The following is a 10,254-nucleotide window of genomic DNA, read 5'->3' on the forward strand; positions in this document are numbered from 1 at the left end:
GCACCAAAAAGCATAAGATACCTAGGCATAAACCTAACCAAAGAGGTAACGGATCTATACCCTAAAAACTATAGAACACTTCTGAAAGAAATTGAGGAAGACACAAAGAGATGGAAAAATATTCCATGCTCATGGATTGGCAGAATTAATATTGTGAAAATGTCAATGTTACCCAGGGCAATTTACATGTTTAATGCAATCCCTATCAAAATACCATGGACCTTCTTCAGAGAGTTAGAACAAATTATTTTAAGATTTATGTGGAATCAGAAAAGACCCCAAATAGCCAGGGGAATTTTAAAAAAGAAAACCATATCTGGGGGCATCACAATGCCAGATTTCAGGTTGTACTACAAAGCTGTGGTCATCAAGATAGTGTGGTACTGGCACAAAAACAGACACATAGATCAATGGAACAGAATAAAGAATCCAGAAGTGGACCCTGAACTTTATGGTCATCTAATATTCGATAAAGGAGGAAAGACTATCCATTGGAAGAAAGACAGTCTCTTCAATAAATGGTGCTGGGAAAATTGGACATCCACATGCAGAAGAATGAAACTAGACCACTCTGTTTCACCATACACAAAGATAAACTCAAAATGGATGAGAGATCTAAATGTGAGACAAGAGTCCATCAAAATCATAGAGGAGAACACAGGCAACACCCTTTTTGAACTCAGCCACAGTAACTTCTTGCAAGATACATCCACAAAGGCAAAAGAAACAATAGCAAAAATGAACTATTGGGACTTCATCAAGATAAGAAGCTTTTGCACAGCAAAGGATACAGTCAACAAAACTAAAAGACAACCTACAGAATGGGAGAAGATATTTGCAAATGACGTATCAGATAAAGGGCTAGTTTCCAAGATCTATAAAGAACTTATTAAACTCAACACCAAAGAAACAAACAATCCAATCATGAAATGGGCAAAAGACATGAAGAGAAATCTCACAGAGGAAGACATAGACAATCAACCCAGTGCCATTCTGATCACAAAGATGGGCCCATAACCTAGTCTGGACCATCAATACCTCTGTCCCTATGACCACATTTTTGGTTCAGAAATTAGCTAATATTCCATATGAGGCCAATCAAAGTTATTTTTTATTAAGCTACCCTGGGTTAGATTTCTATCCGCTTGTATCCAAAATAGTTCTGACTAATACAGGGAGACATACGTTTAAACATATATTTTCAATGGAATAAAAAAAGTGAAAGAGAAAATTAAAAAGAGAGAGAGAGAGAAACATTATATGAAGTGGCATATTAGTTAAGATAGGCTGTTATATATTAAAGATATGTATGATGAAGCATAAGGTAACCACTAAAAAAGACACAGAGCTAATAAACCCCAAAATAGAAGGAAAATTATTTATAAAACATTCAATTCAAATGAGGAGTGAAATATGTTAAAGAATTACAAATAACGCAAAGGACAAAGAACAAATAGATTTGAAAATAGATTTGAACCCAACGAAATCAATAATCACATTATACATAAATAGTCTACATTAGTTTTTATTGCTGCTATAACAAATTACCACAAACTTGGTGTCTTGAAACAACACAAATTAATTATCTTATAGTTCTGGGCAACAGAAGTCTGGTACAAATCTCATCAGCCTAAAACCAAGATGTCTGCAAATGTATTCCTTCCTAGAGACTCCCTGAATGCTCATTCAAGCTGCTGGCAGAATTAAGACTCTTCCAATTGTAGAGCTGAAGTCTATTTCCTTCTATTAACTGAGAGCTTTTACAGCTTCTTGTAATTGCCTGAATGCCTTAGCTCACAGTTGCCTTCCCCCATTTCCATAGCCAGCAACTGAAGATCAAAGGCTCTCTCACATTTTGAATTTCTCCTGCCTCTCCTTCTGTCTTCAAATGTATCTGATTTCTGCTGGGAAAAGTTCTCAGATATTAAGGGCTCATGTGATTACACTGGACATACAGAGTATTCCAGAATCTCCCAATTTTAAGGACAGCTGATAAACAACCAAAATTACATCTGAAAACTTAATTATCTTGTAACATAGAAAGTAACTTATTCATAGGTTCCAGGGATTAGGACATGAACATGTAGTAGAGGCCATTATTCAACCTACCACCTGGTCTAAACATTCCTTAAAGACAGAATCTTGGAGCACCTGGGTGGCTAAGTTGTTTGGGCATCCAACTCTTAATTCTGCTCAAGTCTTGATCTCGGGATTGTGGGATCCTGAGGCTCTGCACTGGACTCCATGCTAGTCATGGAACCTGCTTAAGATTCTCTCTCTCCCTTTTCCTCTGCTCCTCCCCGCCCTTTCTATAAAAAAAAAAAAAATCAAAACTAAAAAAAGACAAAAACTGTTAGATTGGATTAAAAAGCAAGTCCTATAGGCACTACACATTGCCTTTAAGAAACCCACTTCAAATATAAAGAAACAAACTAAATTTTTTTAAAAATAGAAAAAAATAAGCCATCTTAATCAAAACAAAACTGGACAAAGGAAAGATGCAAAATGGTAGACTAAGGGATTCCATGAAGCATTGAAAAGTTCTCCCATACACCAGAGAATCTAGAAGCCACAGATACGTACACAGCAGGACATACATACTGAAAAGACCTGAGAAGATAATGCCCTTTCATCTGTAGCTAATCTTTATGCTCAACAAAAACAGGAAGTGAGTGCTCCAGCACAGAGCCAATTTGCAAAGACCTGGAGTCCTTTCTTTCCTTTCTTTTCTTTTTTTCTTTTCTCCCCAGTCATTTGAGAAAATCTCTAACAAACCACTAGCTGATCTCTAAGCTAAAAAAACAGACTTCAAAGACCACACACAACAAAGAATAGTCTTTACAAAAATGACTTAGACCAAAATGGAAGTGTGAAATCATTATATTATACACCTGAAACTAACATCACACTGTATGTTAACTAACTAGAATTTAAATAAAAACTTAAAAAAACAAAAATAAATAAAATATACTATAGACCAAAACTGACCTTGTAATGATCACATATTATCTGTGAATATACTAAAAACCATTGAATTGCAAACTTTAAATTGGTGTACTGTGGGGCAGCCTGGGTGGCTCAGCAGTTTAGCGCCGCCTTGAGCCCAGGTCATGGTCGTGGAGACCCAGAATCGAGTCCCAGGTCAGGCACCCTGTATGGAGCCTGCTTCTCCCTCTGCCTGTGTCTCTACCTCTCTCTCTCTCTGTGTCTCTCATGAATAAATAAATGAAATTTAAAAAATACTTTAAATTGGTGTACTGTGTGTTATAGGAATTATATCTAAATAAAACTTAAAAATTTTTTTTTTATTTATTCATGAGAGACACAGAAAAGGAGCTAGAGACATAGGCAGAGGGAGAAGCAGGCTCCTCGCAGGGAGCCCAATGTGGGACTCAACCCTTGGGCCCTGGGATCATGCTGTGAGCCAAAGGCAAATGTTCAGCTGTGAGCCAACCAGGCATCCCTAAATAAAACTGCTAAAAATTTTCAAAAAGTCACTAAACAGACTACAACATACAACTTGCAACAACTAATCCTGGGGCTGGGTAAGAATCGGAATTCCAGAGTCATCCTATAAATCCAAATGCCCAGTTTTCAACAATAAACTGTGAGACATGCAGAGAAATGAAAAAAGTATACACCATTCACAAGAGAAAAAAGAAATTCACATAAACTCTTCCTAAAAAGTACAGATTTCAGACTTACTAGACAAAAGCTGTCTTAAAAATGCCCAAAGAGTTGGGGCACCTGGGTGGCCCAGTCGGTTGGGTGTACCACTCTTGGTTTGGCTCAGGTCATGATCCTAGAGTTGTGAGCTCAAGCCCACATGAGGCTCTGCACTCAACATGGAGTCAGCTTGAGAGCTTCTCTCTCTCCCTCTTGGACCCTTTCTGCCCCCATACCACTTGTGTGTCCCCACTTTCTTTCTCTCATATAAATAAATTAATTAAATATTTTTTAAAAATATGCTTAAAGACCTAAAGGAAATCAGGAAATTGACATCTCAACAATAAAGAATACCAAAAAAGGGATAGAACTTATAAAAAGGAACCAAATAGGAATCTTGAAGCTGGAATGAACAATGACTAAAATGAAAAGTTCACTAAAGGAGTTTAATAGCAGATTTGAGCAAGCTGAAGAAAGAATAAGCAAACTTGAAAATATGTAAACTGAAATTGAAAGGAAAAAAAAAAGCTAAAGTACATATATTAATATCAAAATGCACCAATAGGGGCTCTCGAGTGGCTTAGTCATTTAAGTGTCTGACTCTTGATTTCAGTTTTGACATGATCTCAGGCTACTAAGATTGAGTCCTGAGTTGGGATCTGCACAAAGTATGGAGCCTCCATAAGATTCTCCCTCTCCCTCTGCCCCTTTCCCATCACTTCTACTGGTGTGAGCTCTTTCTCTCTCTTCTTCTCTCTGTCTATTAAATAAATAAAATGCAGTAGTATTTATGATCACTAAGAAATAAAATACTTAGGAGCACCTGGGTGGTACAATCCATTAAGCATCTGCCTTTGGCTAAGGTCATGATCTCAGGATCCTGGGATAGAGTCCCAAGTCAGGCTCTCTCCTCAACAGGGAGTCTGCTTCTCCCTCTCATTTTCTCTGTTCTCTCTCTCTCTCTCTGAAATAAATAAAATCTTTTTTAAAAATAAAATAATAAAATACTTAGGTGTACAAAATATGTTCAGAACTCACATTTTGAGAGCTGCACAGTATTTTTGAGAGAAATTCAAGAGCTATATTAAGTTCATAGGTTGGAAGATTCAACATAGTAAAGATGTCAATTCTTTCTAAGTTGACATACACATTTAACACAATTGCTATCAAAATCCCAGCAGATTTTTTTGTAGACAAGATTCTCTACAATTTACATGGAAAAACAAGCGAAATGGAATAGCTAACATATTTTGTAAAAGAAGAATAGGAAGAGTCAGTCTTAGATATAGCTTATTTTAAGTCTTACTTGTTACAGCTACAATAATCAAGATCATGTGGGTAATTAACAGACAGTTACATACATGCATGAAACTGAATAGAGAATCCAGAAATAGAACCACATAAAAATGTTCAATGAAATTTTCACAAAGTACAAAGCCATTCAATAGAGCAAAGCAAATTTTTCAATAAACAGTGCTGGAGCAAGTAGATAATCACATGCCAAAAAAATGAACGGGCCTAAACCTCACACCTACTATAAAAATTAACTAAAAAATGAGAGACACCTGCGTGGTTCAGCAGTTGAGCATCTGCCCTCTCCTCAGAGTGTGATTCTGGGTCCTGGGATCAAGTCTCACATCAGGCTCCCTGCAAGGAGCTTGTTCACCCTCTCTCTATGTCTCTACCTCTCTCTCTGTGTTTCTCCTGAATAAATAAGTAAATTCTTGAAAACATATATTAATTCAAAATGGGCCACAGACTTTAATATAAAACATAAAAATAAAAATCTTTAAGAAAAAATTAGGAGAAAATCTTCAGGATTGTTTTCTTTGGAAGCCTTCAGGATTTAAACCTTGGCAGAGAGTGCTAAATGTGACACCAAAAACATGACCCATAAAAGGAGGAGTTAACAAATAGATCTTCATCAAATTTTAAAACTATTGCTCTGCAAAAGACTGTTGAGAGGGTGAGAAGACAAGCTATATACTGGGATAAAATCTTTGCAAACCACAAATGCAACATAAGGCTAGTATCAACAATATATAAAGAATTCTGGACACATAATAGTAAAAAACAATAACAACAACAACTAAAATAATCCAATTGTATTATGGACAAAAGACATGAGGAAACATTTCACCAAAAAGACAGATGGCAAATAAGCTCAAGAAAAAATATTTAATATCATTTGTCATTCAGGAAGTGCAAATTAAAAACACAAAAACATTTATCCCTACACACTCATTAGAATGGCTAAAGAATTTTTCTTTAAATAGTGACAATACCAAAAGCTGGCAAGGATGAAGAGAACCTGGATCACTCATGTTGCTGATGAAAATATAAAACAGTACAGCCACAGTTTCTCTTTCTTAAAAAACTAAACATGCAACTCAGCAATTATATACTGGGCATATATCACAGAAAAAAAGAAGGCTTATGTTACACAAGAACCTGTCCAAAAAATGTTCACAGTATTTTTATTCATAACAGCTCAAAATGGAAATAACCAAGCTGCTGTTCAACCAAAGGTTAAACACACACACACACACAACAACAACAACAACAACAACAACAGCAGCAACAAAAAGTATAGTACATCCATGCCATGGAATATTATTCAGCAATAAAAAAAGGACTGAACTACTGATACACACAATAGCTTAAATAAGGCTCCAAGGAACCAAGTTGAGTAGAAAACACAAATTCAATCAAGTAGCACAGTATATGATTCCATGTATATTAAATATTACTAAAATGGCAAAATTATACAATGGAAAACAGATGATGCAACAGTAGAGGCATGAAATTACTGTGTCTATAACCTGGCAACAGGAGGAATGCTTGCAGCAATAGAAGTGCTGTATATCTTGACTATATCAGTGGCAATACCTTGGTTGTGATATTACTATATAGTTTTGTAGGACAGTATGATTGGAAGAAACTGGAGAAAGCATATATGAGATCTCTTTCTTAAAATGCATGTGAATCTGCATTTATCTCAAAATAAAAACTTTTAATTTTGAAAACCTCAGAATGGATGGGAACATAATGGATGTGTTTGCTATCTTCATTATGATGATTTCATTATCAAAAATCATAAAGTTCTATGCTATAAAATACTTGCACTTTGTTGCATATTAATTTTGCCTCAAGAAAGGTGGTAGGAAAAAGATAAAGCATTTTTCTTCCTCTTCCATTTCAAAATAATTCAGTCTTAGAGCCAATAGGTGAACCAAGCAAAATGGGCATCCACAGCAAAAGGGGATGGAGGTTGGGCTGTTAGAGAAAACTCAGGAGTGTCCCAGAGCTGAGAGACAGAGCCCAGAGGGTGAAGAGGGGCGTAATGGAGAAGGGTTGACTGATACACGATTGGAGTCTACATAACACAGCTGCCATACACATGGTGATCTAAGCACTGGTGGTAGACGAGGGCATCCATATGTGGAGGAAACAGTTGTGGTGATGAGAAATTTCCTCCCTAAAGGAGAACTGATTGAGTAAGTACATATTAAAAAAATACTAATGGAACCAGATTTCTCATTGTTGGAGGAAGAAAGAAGGGGAGAAAACAAGAATGAACCCTGTGGTGTCAGATTGTAACTAGAGGTATTGGTGTGAACTCACAACTTTCAACATAGATACAAAAACATTAATATATAACTGTGTGAATGTGGGAGTATCTGTGCATATAAACTATTTATTGAGACGGGCCACAAGCAGTAAAAACCTAATAAGAATGAACACATCTGGCAAACTGACATTGGCTTTTAAATACAGTTTTCCACGAAAAGAAATCAGGAACCCAGGGATTAGGCAGGGAAAAGTACAGAATGAGCTTGAAACATCTTTTTATGTCAGAAAATAAAAAGTGACTGAGATACATCAAAAGAAGACAGAAGCTAGAGTGAAGTGATTAGCTAAATAGGACAGTTTGGGCACCAATCTAAATATTGAGAGGAGCAGACTGAATTGAATCAAGTAAGAAACCAATGGTGTATATTGATAAAAATAGCAAATTCATCCATCCATCCATCCATCCATCCATCCATCCATCCATTCATTGATGTGGCCTGAGATACTTGTTTTTGTTTTGGAATGGGGTATTTACCTGTAATGAGAATTTTTCATTTTGAGTCGAGGAAATGGGAACCTATATTACTCATATATTTAAAATTCATTACAAAAATATGGCTCATGACCCAAAGGATCTTACGATCTATCGGGGGGAAGACAGTCTATTGTGAGAGCTCTAGGATTTCTCTGCACAGAATATTTTTCCAGCTCCTCCATGTAGTAGCTGAGTAGCTATGGGAAAAATAAAGAGGGAAGACTGTAAAATGGTCTCGTGTGCCTTCTTTGGATTTCCAGGTGCTACTGAAACTGAGACTGGATGGAGAAAGGGAAGGTAGAGTTACAGGAAGACAGCAGGTTCAGTTTGCAAGATCTTACATTGAGGACCTTTAGCAAGCAGTTGGGTTTCATTGGCTTGAAAATCAGAGGAGAGTTTAGTGCTGAATCAGCTAACCACACGTGGGGTAACTCATCTGGGGAAGCCGGAGAAAGAAGAAAGCATTTGGCCAAGTGCACAGTCCTGGGTTGATCACATTCAGGAAGACCAGGTGATGCTGGTTGGAACAGGAAGGTTTATAAACGAGTCCACTCGTGATCAAACATGGCAGGCTACACATTAAAATTTCAAAGGACAGAAAAGAACCAAATGTCCACAAAGGTAGATTTTAATATTCTAGCACCTAATAGAATGTTATCAACAGTTGGAACGACATGCAAATGCTTCTGATAGCGTTTTACAGTTAAAGCGAGCCTTTTTTAAGCGATGTTAAAGCAGGCATCGTACAACCTCTAAACAGGTGCTCCAGAGTTAACGGTCACTGTTCGGAAGGTGGGGACCTACGAGGTTGACTCTACTCTCCTATAGTTTTGAAATTCACGTTTAATATGTGCAAGCAGTGGAAACAGTCACAAAGAAACGATTCCCTTGCACCTCTACTATGGTAAACATGGTGACGCTTCCTAACACAGACCCAGGACACACAGTGGGCATGAATATATCAATAGCTGCAATTTGAGGCAATCACCTTAGAGATTCTGCCTCTCAGAACCAGGAGTGCTGCCTGCTGCAGAGGCTCACGGGCTGCCGCCCTGGATCACAAGGCGTGGCAAACGGCTGCGCCTCCGTCCTGGCCAGGCCTCCAGTGGCCTATACCTGAGGCTCCCAAGAAGCATTCCTGCTGGACTCCCTGCTAGGGCCCAGCCGCAGCCTGGGAATTTGAAGACAACTAGCAAACCGTGGGCGTCCCTGTCCAGTGACTGGTTCTCTGGAGAATCAGAAACGAGGAGTCCTAATCTGGTGCAGGAACTCTCATCGCGACTCCTCACCATCCGGACCAGTGCAGGCACTCCCAAGGCACTGGGGCCTCCAGGGTCTGGAAGGCCCTGCGATCACCACAGGCACCCCCGGGCCCTGCAGTAACCCGACCCCTGTCGCTACCTACTCAAACCTCTTCACCTGTTCATTCCAGCCTCGGGCCACCCCGTGAGATATTATTATCTCTGCACATAGTAGATGACGTCTGAGACACGTTTCCAGCTCAAGGCCAGATGCCAAGGGCAAGGTGAAGCCCTAAGAGCGGTCAAAATTGCCACCGTATCTACTACGACGCTCACTTTCCCCGTTCCGCCCAGTACCTGTGCCAAAGGGGCTCCAGCGGCCAACGCACCCCGACCCCCACGCCTCAGCAGGTTCTCTGAGGCCCCCACGGCGCGGGGAGGGACTTGGCCGTTGAGAGGCCTCCTGACCCAGCAGCCAGGATGGAAACAGATGGTGGGGAGGGTCCTCCGGGCAGAGCAGGAGGGAAGGGCAATCTGGGAGCCCGAAGCCCTCATCAAAATCTGACTTTGCGGCAATTCAGACCTCTCCACTTCTGGAAGAGATGGAGACAGGCTCCAGAAGCCTCAGGTGAGATGTCTAACGGTCAGACTGCCCTGCACCTCCATCAAGAAGCCAAACGCCGAGGTCTGTCAGCCTAGGCCCTGCATGCGGCTTTTCTTGGACAAGGCCCGCCCCTGGATGTGCCCCACCCTGTACATGGCCCTGCCCTTAGGAGCCGCTCTCCCAGGCGTGGCCCCGCCCCCAGAGACTCTGGGCTGAACACCCCCGTGGAAATCCCTCCGGTTGGTCCTACTTCTGCCGCAGGTTTCAGAGCTCTGCTGGATGTGCCAGACTCTAATGAGGTACACTTGTCTCTGTCATCTAAAAAAACAGATGATTGAGCCACATAATCCAACAGTGCAAAAAAGTGTTGCAAAGTAGAATTCCAGGACAGCTCCCTGAGGAAAACCATCTAGTATAAGGAGGAAAAACTTGTAGCATAACAGGAATGAAAGAAGAAGGGATGGATGAACAGGATGAAATGTTGTTCACATTTTGGTTTTATTATTCGTTTAAAATGTTTTATTGATGAAAATTTCTGATGACTTATTCTGTTGTCATGGTCCAGCACACATGATCAACGAGTAAGGAGTGTGGAGAAATGTAGGAAAGTGAATTTGCCTTGAGCACTTAGGCAA

The sequence above is a fragment of the Vulpes lagopus genome, chromosome 2 (assembly GCF_018345385.1).
Source record: "Vulpes lagopus strain Blue_001 chromosome 2, ASM1834538v1, whole genome shotgun sequence".
Classification (NCBI taxonomy): Eukaryota; Metazoa; Chordata; class Mammalia; order Carnivora; family Canidae; genus Vulpes; species Vulpes lagopus.